Here is a 16,599-nt window from a genome sequence, read left to right on the forward strand (position 1 = left end):
AACACTGATAACATACTCAATTCTAACACTATTACTTGCACACAGCCGCCAGATTGTTTGAGTTTCATTTATGCGCGCGCGCATACACACACACACACACACACACACACACACACACACACACACGATGTATAGTTTTGTACCCTCTGCCTCCCTATAAAGGAGGTACTGAGAACAGCCATTCGACCTTAAAAACTGGAGGGAACTTTGAAAACTTTGTCCAAACTTTTCCTTTTGTAGATTAAGGAAAGAGCAGCCCAGCAAAGAAGAGTTATTTTTCCCAAGTGCACAGCTTGTGCCCGGCAAGTCAAATATTAAAATCCACACCTGGTACGTGGGTGTGCATGTGTGTGTTTCTCACCACATCTAGAGAAAAGATGTCCTGAGAGACATTATGAAACTCATTAAAAAATTGACCTAATGAAGGTTGAAATTGAGGGCGTCTTAATTAGTAATTAAATTTATTAAACCAAACTTTGCTGTGGACCCTCAGGGCATCATCACATTAAAATATTTTAAGTCATTTTAAAGCTTCAGTTTAATTACTAAGTAGGCATGCCAGCCTGGAACGATGGGTTTGGGACCAACCCGACTGTCAGCAAATAGGAGCAAATGCTGTCCCTCTGGTAGAATTCCTGTTGCTGCTTAGGTTTATCACAGGCCTCAAAGGAAGTATAGTGATGAGGTGAATATTCAAGCACATTTGGTAAATGCAAAAATGTGACCATCAGGAAAAATGCTAACTTCTGATGTGTAGAGGAATTAAGATGGCAATAATATCGGTCAATTTACATTTGTAAGGAATCAAGTTAACTATGAACTTGTTATTAATCTAGCTAACACCCATGAGTGGTGGACAAGAGTGTCCTACTTTCCGGCTCCTTTGATTATTTTGGCCAGGTTTGCTCTTTCTCGTGGTTTCCTTTTGTCCATTAACACAGTGGTTCTCAAAGAGCAGCTGTGAGGGTCCTCCCAGATGGTTAATCTTCAGAGGTCATAGTATTTCTGCATAGATTAGTGAGCAGCTGCTTAGGGTATGAAGCAATGCTTTCCTTGCCATGCAATTTCATGCCCTTTTTTGTCTGTGCTGCGTCCTCTGCCTGGAAAGCCCTGCCCCTCTTCTCTGACTGAGGAGCTTCGACATTATACTTCAAATGAGATTTAAATGTCATCTGGCTAGTAGGTTTTTCCTGACCCCAGAGCAGTGGCACTAACTAATCCCTCCTTCCACTATATGTCATTTCATTTAGCACATAACTTCTATTATAGCACTTTTTAGAGCATATCAAAATCAAGTTTACCTTTCTATTTTTCAAAGTAGAACGGAGGCCACCAATACAATAACTATTCTATGCCACTCTGTGGCCACAGGGACAACCTGAGTGAGTCTTTAGTCCATGCTCGTTGAATGTGTGGCCTTGCTTCATTGTTTTATGACTCACTAAATAAGTGTATTCATAGAACCTCCTCTGTGGTCTAAATTTCTGCCTTACTTCTTGGGCTTCACCTCCACCCCCATTCACTCCCACCTAAGTGTCCTGAAGGCCTTCATAAGGGTGGGATTGACTTGGACTTTCATTCTATCTATAGCCTTTCCCTCAAGGTCCTTCTTTCTATTCATTCTAATGTGAATTTGGTGAGGCTTGCTCTTCTGAGCCAAGGTTTCCCCAATCTGATTTTAACTTTGTCTCCATCATCTTGATACTACCTTCCACTATTCGTCTTGACCACATCCAGTTATTATGCATCATTCTTCAAAATCCCCTTACACTTTCACAGTTCTTTTCCTTTGCTCAGATTTGGCCCTCATTCATTTGTTCATTCAATAAATAATTATTGAGCACTTACTATATCAAACACTGTTCTTTACTCTGTTCTACCAGGACCACTTTTTTCTTCCGTTAGATATTCTATTCGTCTCTTGGTTTCCCTCAATTAGAGTTTAGTCTTCCTTCTCTTTCTACATTTTAGTACTTTATTTTTTCAATTGCATTTATATGATGATTAGTTTTTTGGTCTGGCTTTCTTCTCCAGCAGATGAAGAGCTCTTAGAGAACTGGAGAGATGATCTGTAATGTTCTATCTCCCATCCAACCTGGCATAGTCTTACAGGTAACCTTCCCATAGTAAAAGTCCCTTGATTTGAAAAGTGAGTACCATTATGGAACCTGTAGAGGAAGATGGAAAGTCTCAGTCTTCCAGGCTTCTCACTTGTACACCCTTATCAATCTTTCCCATAAGCCACATACACTATCCACAATGAGCATGGTGGACTCATGAAATTCACCGTTAAGTACAAAAATTTAATGTCACTGTTGTATACAGGTGACCATTGAACAACATGTGTCCAAACTGCATAGGTACACTTTCAACAGTTTTTTTCAATAAATACTATACATGTATTTTCTCTTCCTTATGATTTTCTTCATAACATTTTCTTTTCTCTAGCTTACTTTATTATAAGTCTATAGTATATATACATATAACATACAAAATATGTGTTAATCAACTGTTTTTTAATCAGTAAGGCTTCAAGTCTATAGCATTCTGTCAGTAGCTAAGTTTTGGGGGGGTTGGCACCTCTAATCTTCATGTTTTTCAAGGGTCAACTGTACTTACAAATGGTTACAATGATAAATATGATACGTAGTTATATTTTAATATAAAAAGTATTTTAAAAAATTAATTAATTTTGTCTTGAAGCTAGAGAAATAGAAAAATAAAAGACAATAAACAACTTGGAGACACTAACAGGAAGGAGAGAAAGAATGCCTAACGTTTATCTACATTCTTTTCTGCAAACTCCAATCTAGTTCTCTAACTATTTCATGACCCATTCCTTTTCCATAACTGACAGATTGGGGCAGACTTGTCAAATTACCTTACAGACAGAATAATGGTAGGATAAACAGAGAAGACTGAGGTCCTTCAGTCTATTCTCATGTGCCACATCCTCCATCAACCCTGAATTTTTAGGTATCACTTTCTGACTTTGAATACTGACTTTCAATGACAGAAATACTTAAATTATTTCAAGAGTTAATTATATTTCCACAAGTGATCATGTGTTCTCTTACAATTACTAAAAATAGAAATGACCATAGTATTGCTCTTTGAGATATAAAAATAGTAAAAAATTGGTGTCTTATAGTATATAGGTGTATACATGTACTGTAATAGCACACATACACATGTATCCACATATATGCACTTATAAAATATATATACATACACATTTATAGGTAAACTCACTTTCTAAAACAAGGATCTGTAATTTTCTAAAATTACACTAAATCCTCATGTTTACCAAACATGACAGCATGATAGGGAAGGAATTGGGGCCGCTGTGTTATCATACCTCACAGGGCAAACACAATGCAGGAGGTGTGCTAGGAGGTGTGGAAACAACCCAGCACTTAAAGCTAACCCTGAGATCAACACCATCAATGAGACATGTTACAGGGCTTCATGGCAGTGCATCACAGAAACTCAGGAACGTAGCAAGGCATTCGTCACTCTGGTGGCAGGAAATAAGCTGGAGGAATTTAGAGAATTGCAATCATACATAATAGTGTTATCACTGGAAACTAGAATTTGAATTATGTGCACACAGACTTCTCCTTTTAAAAGAGTTCCTCTGTCAGGTACTGCTTACAAGCACTCAAAGGAAGGGGGGTTCTGGATCGAATCAACTGGGGTCCAGTTGGACAAATGCTACACAGTATAAACAGTGAGATGGAAAGCAGCTAAGGAGGGGGGGCGGTTTAAAAAAAAACTCTGAGCAGTAAGTCAGCTTGGCAGCACTACTGGAAATGCGTCGCCCTTGGGGATGTGTGGCTCAGGACTCCAGTGTTAATGGGCATGCAGTCACTGAGGTCCCTGCATGGAATATTTTCTGGTCCATAGGTTTGCACTCCTCAGGATCTATGATAATATGGTGTATGTGTGGCAGGGGGGCGATGCAGAAGGACAGTGGGGAGGGCTATGGTTCTGACCAGGTCTTTTTAATTGCCAAAATGATCTAAGCCCCAGGAATAGCTCTTTTACCAAGAGATCAAAGTAGCACACAGTCTAGCTTTCCTCTCAATACTCCCCAAAGTTGGCAGATAATGAAAATCACCAAGGCACCCTTAAAAAACACCTATTTCTAGGCCCTACTACCCAAAGGGTCTGATTCAGAAGATCTGGGCTGGAGCCCATACCTGTTAAGAGGTTATATTGGAAGCCATATATTGTATTTTTCATAGCTAAATATTTGCTAGTGTGTAAATATTTAAAAGAACTAGAATGAATAATCTCATGGAAAGAATTTTCAACTCTATACAGAATTTCTTCTAGCCATTCTAGGAAAAGTAATGAAAAGTAAATTATTATTCTACTTAGTTTTCACTGGGTGAATCCAGAAGAAATCTTACCCACATTCATGTAACTCTACCTATATGCCAAGTCAGACAACTTTGCTCTTTGCTCTGACTTTATTTGGTAGAAAATGATGTGTAAATTTAATAAATAAATAAGATGCTTTTAAAAATAAATATCTCCAAAATGTAACTATAAACTTAGAAAACCAGGGATACTGTGAAATAACAACATCAAGTCCTAATTCTATTTCCAAACAGCTTTATCACAACAAGAAATGCCCTGGGTAGGGAATTGTGCTACCTGCTAGTGATGCAAAAAGGTATGAGATATGGCCTTGTCTCAGTTGCTGATAATCTTGCTTAGAAAACATACTTTGAACATGAAAAGATGAATAATAAATCATAGAAATTTTATCCAACCTGTTTCTTCACAGATCACCTTTATTCTGGCAAAAACCGTCTTGATGGAAAAAAATATCAAGCCAGTGCTAAAAACAGTTCAGACAGTTTGAGGTCTTCAAAAAAAAAAAAACAATTAAAAGTAAGAGAGAACTAATTTATTTTATTGTGAAGTGTGTAGAGAGCTTTCCTTACAATAATTTAAGCTGAATATCAGGATTTAAAAACTTTTAAACCAAAATAACTACCACTTCCTGGCAAACTTCAATGTATCAAACACTTTGCATACATTATTTTGCATCCTCACTTCAGTCTTCAATGCAGAGATTATTATTACTATTTTACAAATGAAAAAAACAGGGACTTGAGTAGGTCAATATACATAGTATGGTAGACTATAATACTGTTCATCCTTATTTGCCCCTCTCTGTATCTGTCCAAATGTGTTCATATGACTTGCTTCAGCCAATAAAATATGAGCAGAAATCTCATGTGTCGCTTCTGGTAGAAATTTTAAGAGTCAGTGCATGGTTCACTATGCTTTCTCTCTCTGCCATAAAGCCAACAATGTTCCAGATGGAGGCAGCCTGGATCCTGGAGTGAATGAAGACTATGTGGAATAGAGCTACAGCCAGTCCATGAAGGACATGTAGCATGAAGTAGAAACAAAACTGGGATGTGGTAAACCCAGTTTTGGGATTATTTGTTTCTTCAGCAATAACTAGTCTATCCTGACCAATTACACAGTAAATGTCAAAACTATGATTCAAACCTAAGTCTATTTAATTTCCAAGCCCTGGGCATATAAGAAATATGCTTGGCACAAAGTGGGCACTCCATAAATATTTGTTGAAGGAAGGAATTTATAGCTGTTGCCCAGAACAGAACGTAATACTTCAGATGTGATCTGATCCACATAAGAATCATTAGAGGTACAAACAGTCTTTTTACAGTGAATATCTGTTAATGAAGTTTAAGGTACATTAGGTTTTTGTTTGTTTGTCAACCATATTTACTTCTTTAACAAAAAAGTATTGTCTACCTAATATGTTACAAAATACAAAGTGAGATGTGATGGGTGACACAAAAGTAAAAGGTAAAAATATTTTCTTCTAGCTCTTCATAATTTTTTTGTATGAGTGAGAGTCACACATTCAAAACCAGCTGTGCATAGAGGCAGTGCATAGAGTTGGAGATAGGGCGCTACTGAATTCAGACCGAGTGTGGAACTGCGCAGCCATGAGTTTCAGTCACTCACTCTGTAAGTATATGGAGAGCATCAGCAATGAATTGGGTGCTGTGTTTGCCTCTGCCGGTACAAATTTTAAAAATACCAGCCCCTGATCTCCAAGATCTCACAAGCTAGTAGGAGAGACAGATTTAGTAATAGGGAATTACAATAAGAGCCGTCATAAAGTTAAGCTAAGGAAGCTATGAATATATGGAGGAGAAATATAGACTCAGCCTGGAAGAATCAAGGAAGGGTATCTGGAGGATGTGATCTTTAAGTTGATTCCTAACTGATGAATGTGTGTTTGCAAGATAAAGAAGGGGAGAAAATGTACTAGTGGAGAGAAGTTAATTCAAGCCCCAGTGAACAGTGGGTGAAAAAGCCAGGCAAATCATAGACAAGATAGTTAAAAAGAGCATCATGGTCTGTTTCAGGAGACAGCAAGTAGCACACTGTCTTCATCAGTTTAAGTTGCCATAACAAACGTGCACAGACTCAGTGGCTTAAAAAACAGTAATTTATTTTCTCACAGTCACATCGGGGGATAGGGTTTTAGCATATTAATTTTGAGGGGATACAAACATTCAGTCAATTACATATGCCGTGGAAGGAGATGATATACAATCTGAGGCATAGTGGAGAAAGAAAATTGAGAGGAAGTGCAGTGTACAGCATGCACCCTCTAGATACACTCTCAGCTCACAGTGATTCCCAGTTCTCTGAGAATACCCTATACACAGGTGGGAGTCCCTGGTGGCCACACCTGCATGATTTGCTCCTCCCATGAGTCTAGAGATTAATAGATTTATCCAAGTTAGGCCAATCAGAATATCATTTCTAGGGATTTTGAATTTCTAGGGAAATTGATGGACACAGGGCCTGAGAATCTTTAACTTGAGTCATATTAATGAGACTTCTGGAGAGAATGACCACCACCAACAGTGAACAATCAGCACCGTTATGAGTAGTAGCCCTGGTTAAGGCTTTTGAATTTCTGCTGCTGGTAGACTCAGAGCTGCTTTGGTTCAGATTCTTCTTAGCATTTGATTGTTCAATTTCTCCAATTCCATAAGCTTCTCCAATATCTTTCCAATAAACTACCCCCCGTTTTTTTCTTGAGTTGGCCAGAACTATTTTTTTCTTTCTTGTAACCAAAGGGATTTCCACTATTAGAGCTCATTATATCATGCTAGTGTGCCTATATTTTGCCATCAAGACAATGGAGAGTCACTAAAGGGTTTTAAGAAGGGAAATAATATGTTAATACTTTTGTTTTGGAAAGATCATTCTTTTGGTGGTATGGGATATGGGTAGATTATAATTACAGAGATTGGTTAGAAGGTTCTCATAATATTCTAAGCAAAAAGTAATGAGGTCAGAAGAAATAGAGAGAATGAATAGATTTTGGAACCATTGAGGAAAGAATTAGAATCAACAAGGGCTTGGTGATCAAATGAAAAAGAATTCGTGCATTAGGAGCCAGAGATGGCTCCAGAAAGTTGAGGTTCAGTGATTGGGAAGATGGAAAATGATGCTATTCAATAAAGGAAGAGGACTTGGGCAGACTGTAAAGTGAAGAGAAATATTAATAATTTTATTTGTAGCAGATGAGTTCTGAGTACTGATCAGACATACAGTCAAAAGTCTCAGCAATTAGATATGCTGATTTAGAATTTAGGAACACAATTTGACCTTTAGATTTAGGCACCATCAATGTATAGGTTGTTCATGCTAGTCAGGTTGTTCATGCTAGTCATCGTTAGCAGTGGATAAAAATATTTAGAGAGGTGAAAAGAGCTTTAAGTGAGAAAAGGGAAAGAATGAAACCTTGGGGAAATGTCAACATTGCAGAGATAAGATGAAGCCTGAAGATAATATTTTCCTAGAATGCAAGCAACAAGAGAGTTTAAGAAGAAAATTGACAACAAATTAAGATGAGAAAGGTAAAATGGCAAGTACAGATCTCTCCTTTTCATTTAAGAAGGTTTGGAATTATATTGTTGAGGAGAAAGAGAGCAGATGTTGACTATGGACACCTAGAAGGATTGGAGTTGAGGTTGGAGATCTTGAGAGTGACATCACTATGTACAAATACGCATTCTTCTCCATCAATGCTGGATATAGGGTCAAAAAGGTGCATAGCTGGATTGACCCAGGATTGAGATTTTTCAAGGTGGTTACGTAGAAAATTGAAGAGAAATAGAACTGAGAGTATTAAGCAGGAGAGCAATTGAAAAAGTGTTCCTTTGTTTTGAAACTTCCTGGAGAAGGAAATGAGAACAAGATGAGAAATTGGAGGTGGAACAAAATAGTCCAGAGTCTTAGTACTTTTGATGCAATTTCAAAATATGCATTGAGAAGGTTAGGAAACAGTGCTCAGAATTTGGAGTTTAGGATTTCAGAGATGGAACAATTATGATTGATGACAAGATCTGGGATGTGATCAAGAGTATAGGATAGAGAAAGTAGATAAGATGTAAAGATTAAGGATCTGTGAGGCTAGGATACTTAAGCATGTTTATATGTTGAGAAGAATCCATTAGAGAGGGAGAGTGTCAGTCAGTATGAAACAGATGAAATACTCAGATTGGGATAATTTAAAGAAAGGACTCTTTACAAGGGTGTAGTTACAATATAGGGAATTGACAAGAAATTAAAGACTACCCTGGGGCAAGAAACAGTGAAACAATTACCATAGATTTAAAAGAGTGAAGGAAGGAAGCAATTACCAGAACTAAAAAGGAGAGGGCTGTTTTAAGAGAACAATGACTTTGATCAAAGAAACAGCCAACCCAAGAGGACTTCGAGGGGAAGAAGTCAGAGAAGTAAATAATCCTATCTCATACTCCTCCCTCTCCCAAATCTCCTGCTGGGGCTTCCCATTGGCCAAATAGTTCATACAGACTCCAGCCTCCCCCAGCACAAGGCGGGTAGAGAATAAAAATGGCTCTGGGAGGCCGTTAGAGCTATCCAGTGGAGGCTGAGGTACAAGCTAGAGAAGGGCAAATTGATAATGCGGATTTCTGACAAGATGAGAGGGAATGAGATCCAAGTCTCACATAGATGAATGGGATGTAAATAGGAAACATGACTCTATTATGAGAAAAGAGGACTAATAGAGGTTGGGTTATATTAGCAAATTGTTTTATGGTTTCAATTTTGTCTATGAAGCAGATCATCAGTTGTGACGGAGGCGGGGAGAGATGAGAGGGATGAAAAGTTTGGTGTTATCATTAGGGAACATAAAAGAAAGCCAACGAGAATTGTAGCAGGATTGCTAAACCAGGCTGAAGGTCCATTTGAGGTATGATCATGAACTTAGGGTGAACTCGGTCTGCCCTTAGTGTGATTTCTCTCTAGTGTTGTCTAATTACTCATGTAAAGCTTGGAGAAAGCAGGTAGTTAGGCTCCATGGATTGAACTTTTGCCACATGGAGGCAAGAGAGGTTTGGAAATGATAAACCATAAATCTAAGTTGCAAAGGGAGAAAAGTGAAGGCAGGAGGGGACTAATGCATATGGAAAAAGCGGAGGAGTTGTTAGAGGACTGGAAGTCCTGATAAGGTGTACTTGAACAAACCAGCTGGAAAGATGACAAGTTGGGGGAAAGAGCAGGATGCTTGAACTTGTGATTTAAAAGGTTGTATTAGCCTGTACCCTTTCACTTATAAGTAGTAAAAACTAAACTCAAACTAGCTTAAAGTGAAAGGAATTTATTGGCTCATATAACTGGGGGGTCCAAGGAAGGGGATGTCTTCAGACATGTCTGGATTCATGGTTTGGAAGACACTTTCAGGGCTCTCTTTCTTTATTTCCTAAGTTTTCTTAGAGGTTTCTATTCCTTATTGTCTCTTGCAATAGACAGATTTTCTCCACATGGCTCCTTAGGGAAAAAAATGACTACTGGCAACGCGAGGCTCACCTACTCTTGTCTCATGATCCTTTAGGAGGAGAGACTCTTCCAGAGTCCATAGACCAAGTTTTCTGGAAGGATTGAGACTGACCTTTTGATTGGGTCTCAGCCCAGCCTTTGAGCACTTATGTGCACCAGGAAGTGTGCAAACTGTCCTGTATCCACAATATTGTTTAATCTTCATGACAGTTCCTATGAAGTACTAAGGTAGAAGGTCATTAATTGCCTCTTCACTCTCCATTCCTTCTCTGCTCTCCTAGTGCTGCCCAGATTTTCTCTGGGAAAATCCTCATTCTCAGCAAAAGTGTACAAAGTGACAGATTCTACTCTCAGGTGCCAGTATAGCCCATAACAGGTTTAAGTTAATCAGAGTCACCCACCTCCCTGGCCTTTCATGTGATTTATTAGTGTGTTGCTCTTTTTTAAACTCATGTACATATACTCTAGAAAGCTTTCTATTACAGAAATAAAAATAAGTAAAATTACTTTGAAAATAACACATACTCATTTTTTTCTATTATAAAATTATGTCCATTGTAGAAAATATAAATGGTTTATATCACTTACGGTTTGACTGGATGTTTATAGTCATTTTTATAAATATGGAGCATCAGGTCATTATTATTGTCTTATGGAAAAATCACCTTGGCTCTGAAAATTTCAACTTGTATTATCTAATTTAGGAGCATCAGTCATGATGAAAACAAGGATTACTTATACTAAAGCAGGCAATCTCTCTATTCCTGTTTCTTTCTTACACTCTCTCCTTATATTTGTGTTTATAGCATTTTATACAAAACAAGTTAAGCGTAGTCCTTAAAAACTGTTTTTTTTTATTTATTTATTTGCCTATAATGTAGTCATAAAACCATTTACCAAGGAGCAATAGGATAAATCTCTGTTCTTATGGTCCTAAACCTATGATGCTGTTTACCACAAAAATAGAGAGATGGAGAAGAAGAGTAAATAGGTATATAATAAGTTCATTTACGTGGTTTCACATAATCTTGCAAATCTAATTTGTGACAATAAATTAATGAAAACAAAACAAAATAAAGCGTTAAAAAAACTTAGAAAGTAATAATAAACCATAAACACAATGCTGCTGAAACTCGACTCCACCACATCCTCAAAACAGAGTTTGGATGTAACACAAGTGTTTTAAATTGCACTGGGTGGAGGCCCTGGCAGGAAGGAAGCATCGGATATTGCTGGAACATATCTTTGTTTGAGCAACAGCTAATGAAAAAGGTCACCATTATGCTCTGCTTTCAAACACTGTGTCTGTTTTGAAATTAGTACTCAACATTTCATCACAAACGCTGGTTTATGATCATTGAGGCACACAACACCATAGTATTAACCTTTTCTCTCCTAAGTGGAGAATAAAAACCAAAACATATATTCTCACCACTGTTTTGTTTAGAATACGTCAGTGAAAGATAAAATGACTTCCTATTTATGGGCTCGGGGTTCCTGGTATTTTAATAAAATTCCAATAGTGAATATAAAGGAAACTTAGCTTCGGAAATTTTTCTTGCCGCTTTAGAGTTATTTGTACTTTTGTTAAACTCATTGCCAGCGTTTGAGATGTTAGGCTTTCTGGACTTTGTCTCCTAACATTTTATCGCATTTCTTTAGTGGCTCAAGTCAGCTGCACTGGGATCCTAAGGAAGGACTTAATATTTTTCTGTGCAAAGTGTTTGCTGACAAATGCAACCAACTTCAGAAGCCCTCCTCCCAAGAAAGGCTGACATATAAAAAACAGTAAAAGCAGTAATAGCAGACATTTTTGCCACAACTTTAGGAGAGAGGAATCTATTAAATCTCTCCGTTTATATTTTTGGTTTTCCCTGTTGGCTAGGCTGTTGTATTCCCATGTCCGCAGCACGTTCCACTGTGGGAGCCTGGAGCTCTCAGAATAAACTTTGGGAAAGGCTGGGTCCACCCTCTGGGGATAAGAGAACCAGAGGGAGGAATAGGAGGGGGTAAAGGAAAAGGGAAGGGGACTGCTGTCTTCCTGTGTTTGGATGACCTTTCCTTATGTTTATCTGGAGGGACTGGGCAGCCACTCCGTGTTTGGTGTCAGTCTGCCATGTTGGCCCCTGAGATCTCTTTCTTAGCTTTATGTGGATAAGGAGGTTTGCTTCTACTAGAAGGATTATATTTAAATCTCTGAGGGGAAAAAAAGTGTACAAGTCTGCTAAGGATGAGTGCCTAGAGAAAGAAGGCTTAATAAATATATACATATGCCTGTGTCTAATGGATTCCTCAAGGGAAAGATCTATGTGTCTCCTGGAGCCATTTGAAGAAGTGCTTCTTCTTTTATGCTGAGAACTAGACTAGAGATTGTCTTCCTTTTCCTAATTCCTCATCATTTGGCATAGTGCCCCTACTTCTGGGTATTCCATAAGTATTTCTTGAATGAGTAAACAAGTGAACGAATGAATGAGCACAGTCACTAAGAGGTGACTAGCCAACAGGTGGTAGAGGCCTTATAATACCTAGTTTATTTGCCATCCCTTGCTCCAAAGGCCTTGTGTAGCTCCACTTCAAAGAAACCAGTTTCAACTCTCCCTGCCTCACATTCCTAAGGAGTGAATCACTTGTTTCTTCTGGGTGGGTGAGACTAACTCCTCTGGTTTCCACCTTCCTTCCCATTTCACTGTTGAATCTCACCCTGGCCTGGCCTTAGCTTAGCTATTTCCCCAGAGAGCTATCCTTTAATATCCTCACTGTCTTCCATCTAAATTAGATCCCCACCCCCCACACCCCTGCATTACTCTTATGGAACTCCATTTTCTTCATAACACTTAATACAATTTTGAATTATATTCCTTTGTGTGATATCCTACCTTATGTTTGTTTTCTCTGCTAGATTACACAATCCTTAAAGAGACAGAGCCATATTTATTTTCTCATCACTGTATCTTCAGCACCTAGCACAGTACCTGACATATAGTAAGCACTCAGCAAATATGTGTTACATGAATGAATGAGCAGATTAGTGAATAAATTATATTTGGAATGAGAATTCATATGAGTTTATTGAGTAGGGATGGAGAATAAAGGTTAGAGTCCAAAATCCTTCCCCAATGGGACCTTGGACACTTCATGAGTTTGAGATTCTGGAAGAGGATGAAGTGGTTAGCAATCATAGGTAATGTGCATTTTATCTTTGGAAACTGGATAGTACTTAGGGCTCCTGGAGATACCAGTATTCTCTCTTCTGTACCCCAAATAACAACTTCTTCTACTTATTCAGTAATAGAATTATCCCTGGTCATTAGGTGTCCAACTGTTGGAAGAACTCTTGACTTTTCCCTTTCCTCATACCACCCAACTTCCGTGTTTCTTGTTAGTTTCTTTCTTTCCATTCCCATTAAGACCACTTGACCTGGTGTATTAGTCAAGTTTCTTCTCTTGTGAGTTAAAGAAATTCAACTTCAGTTAGTTTAAAAGCAAAAACCAGGAATGTATTCAATCATGTATCTGAGAAGTTGGTGGAAGCAGTTAGCTTCAGACATGTCTAAATCCAGGGGTCAGATGATTGTTCAGGATGCCACCTCTCTTGCCATCTTCCTAATTTTAAAACAGACCACAGCTCCGACCTCTGATTCACAGCTCCTTGTAGCACCAGAGAAGACTATCATTGCACACATGTGACCTCCTATATCAGTCCCTGTTGGGGAAGGAATACAAGACTCTGACAGGCCTGGCCTACGTGGCATGCTTATTTTTGTGGCCATCATATGGGCAGGTGATATAATCACATAAAAAACTCCACAAGGAGAGGAGGATGTATTACCAGGATGAGATGAGGAAGTGGTGCTAGATAATAACAATAGAAAGGCTTCCTGCCATTGCCTCCTTCCTCCCTGGGCCAGGTGCAGTGGCAGGCTCTTTACCTACACGAGGCAGGACATACGGGGGAAATAATGTGTTGTGGGATCAGATTGTTTTGGTTCGAATCCTACCTCTTTATTTTCCTAGCTGTTATTTTAAACAAGTGAACCTCTACAAGTCCAATTTTCTTGTGATAAAACAGTGATGTAAGACATTTAATGGAATATTAGTCAAACTTAAAAGGGAAGGAAATTGTGGAACATGCTACAACATGGATGAACCTTGAAGACATGGTGCTAAGTGAAATAAGCCAGACATAGAAGGATGTGTACTGTATGGTTCCATTTGTACGAAGTACCTAGAGTATCAAAATCCATAGAGACAAAAAGAAAGAAAGGTGGTAGCCAGGGGCTGGGAATAGGAAGTTATTTTTTAATGGATATTGGGTTTAACTTTGGAAACATGAAAAACGTTCTGAAGATGGGTGGTGGTGATGGTTGCACAACAGTGTGACTGTAATTAACACCACTGAACTGTACACTTAAAAATAGGTAAAATTGGCCCTGGCTGGTGTATCTCAGTGACTGAGCATCAGCCTACAAACCAAAAGGTAACTAGTTCGATTCCCAGTCAGGGCAAATGCCTGGGTTGCGGGCCAGGTCCTCAGTTGGGGGCATGTGAGAGGCAACCAATCAATGTTTGTCTTACACAGAATATTTCTCTCCCTTTTTCTCCCTCCCTTCCCCATTCTCTAAGAATAAAAAATAAATAAAATGTTTTTTAAAAAAATGGGAAAAATGGTAAATTTTATGTTTTATATATTTTACCACAATAAAACATTGATGTAAGGATTAGATGAGACAACAGTAATAAATGTGAACATTATTATTCTTGTAATGACCTTTAGAACAAGGTATTATTTCTATTTTTATTGCTGATTAAATGGAGATTTTGAGATTAAGTAACTGGCCCAAGACCACCCAACTAGAAGGTGGTAGAACCAGACTCAAATTCAATACCTGACTCCTGATCCCCTGTTGTTTTCCCTTATTCTACATTTCTTTCCAGCACACTGCTTGCTAGCTATTATCACCTGGTTAATATTTTTAAATGGGTTACGTCAAGCTCCTGCTTAACAAAGCTTTAAAAGTCCTGGTCTAAAGCCCAAATGCCTCCTCCTGGCAAAATTCTCTTTGCAGTCTGAGCCCAACTATTTTTCTGGCTTCATCTCAAGGTCAAGGCCCTGCTTTACTCCGTTCTGTGTTACATATGTCCATAGCATATACTGCTTCTTCTGCTGGGACAACGTTGAAATTCTACTCACCTTTCATTCGGCTCAAGATCCAGGGCCTCCAGAAAGCGTCACCTAACTTAAGGAACAACATGGGCACTTCTTTGCCTTAATAGCCATAGTGCTTATTATTGCAGAGTAATGTGTAATGAATTGGTTTGGTAAAAGTCATTATTACTGCAGGTGTTCACATCTTCTCTCAACAGCAGACTATCAGCTCATGGAGAGTAGGGATTGTGTCAGTTCTTCTTTAACTTTCTCTCAATGCCAGCTTAATGTTTTGCATTGAGCAGCAACTTGATAATAAATTCTTAATGATGCTGATGAAGGAAGTAGAATTAATACTGACTAGTTTACACAACCCTTACTTGGATTGAGGAAAAATATGAATTTTTTTCTTTCTTGTCAGAGAAGTTATTGGAACTCTTCCTTGTAATTTTAGGTCAGTTCAGGACATAATGTTTCCTAGTCAGCATGGAAATAAAAAGATTGAGCCTGGTTAAAAAAACTGATCTGCTGATGGGCTTGTGTGAGAGGCAGATGTCTCTCGGTGATTAAATTCGGAGAAACAGAAGCAGGCAAAACTATTTACGAAGCAACTAGAGAGGAGGCAGTGATTTTTGTGAGCACATCACAAAAATATAAAAGGTCATTTGAGGTTCTGCAAATAGTGACTCCTGTGCAACTACTTTAGTCTCTACATAGGTCCTAGAAATGTTAATCATGGCGTAAACAAGGTCCATAAACCTTTCTAAATGACACTGTTCCTTACCTCCAACCCCTGCTTAAAGGTTAGTCTTCTGCGTACCTTGTGAAGGATCTGCAGAAGTTCCTCAGAAAGAGAATCAAGATCAAGGTGCTGGAAACTGCACCCAGAGCTGACATTCAGCAGAATGTCCTAATGCATTGGTTCTGAGTGGTCACGGGGTTCATTCTGATTGGTGTTTTTTAAATATTTTGAATTTCACCACTGGGCAGAGACAACAGCACTGAGAGTGCTGGCAATTCTGTGTGGTAGGAGCACGGAGTGCCAATGAGAAAATGACAGAAGATGAGACAGGTTAGCTAAGGACCAGAACTTGAAGGGATTTACTTACGTATGAGTAGATGTACATTTTCAAAAGATGAGAGAAACTAGTTAACTGGTTTTGATAATGGACCAGGTAAGCAATGATGGAGACTTGAACCAAAAACTTGGCATTGCTGGTGAATGGGAGGGGAATGGATGTAAGAAATATATTTTAAGGTAAAACTGACTGGATTTATGATTGGGTAGAAACAGTGGGTGTTAATAGAAGTGAGATTCTGAAATGTGAATTTTCTAATTGGTGTTACATGCCAAGAACACATTGATGTTTCAAATTTATTTTCACTGTCTTTCCTCAAAGTTCAGAGAATAAATTGTGGTTGATCATACGTAAGACACATGAGCAGAGCAGCTGAATATGAGGTTGCTAGTAACTCTTGAAAAATGCAGTCATGCCCTCGCTGGTGTGACTCAGTGGGCTGAGCACTGGCCTGTGAACCAAAAGGTCACTGGTCAAGTTCCCAGTCAGGGC

This window comes from Pteronotus mesoamericanus, unplaced genomic scaffold (genome assembly GCF_021234165.1).
Source record: "Pteronotus mesoamericanus isolate MK-2021 breed Mesoamerican mustached bat unplaced genomic scaffold, CSHL_Meso_final scaffold_31, whole genome shotgun sequence".
Taxonomy (NCBI): domain Eukaryota; kingdom Metazoa; phylum Chordata; class Mammalia; order Chiroptera; family Mormoopidae; genus Pteronotus; species Pteronotus mesoamericanus.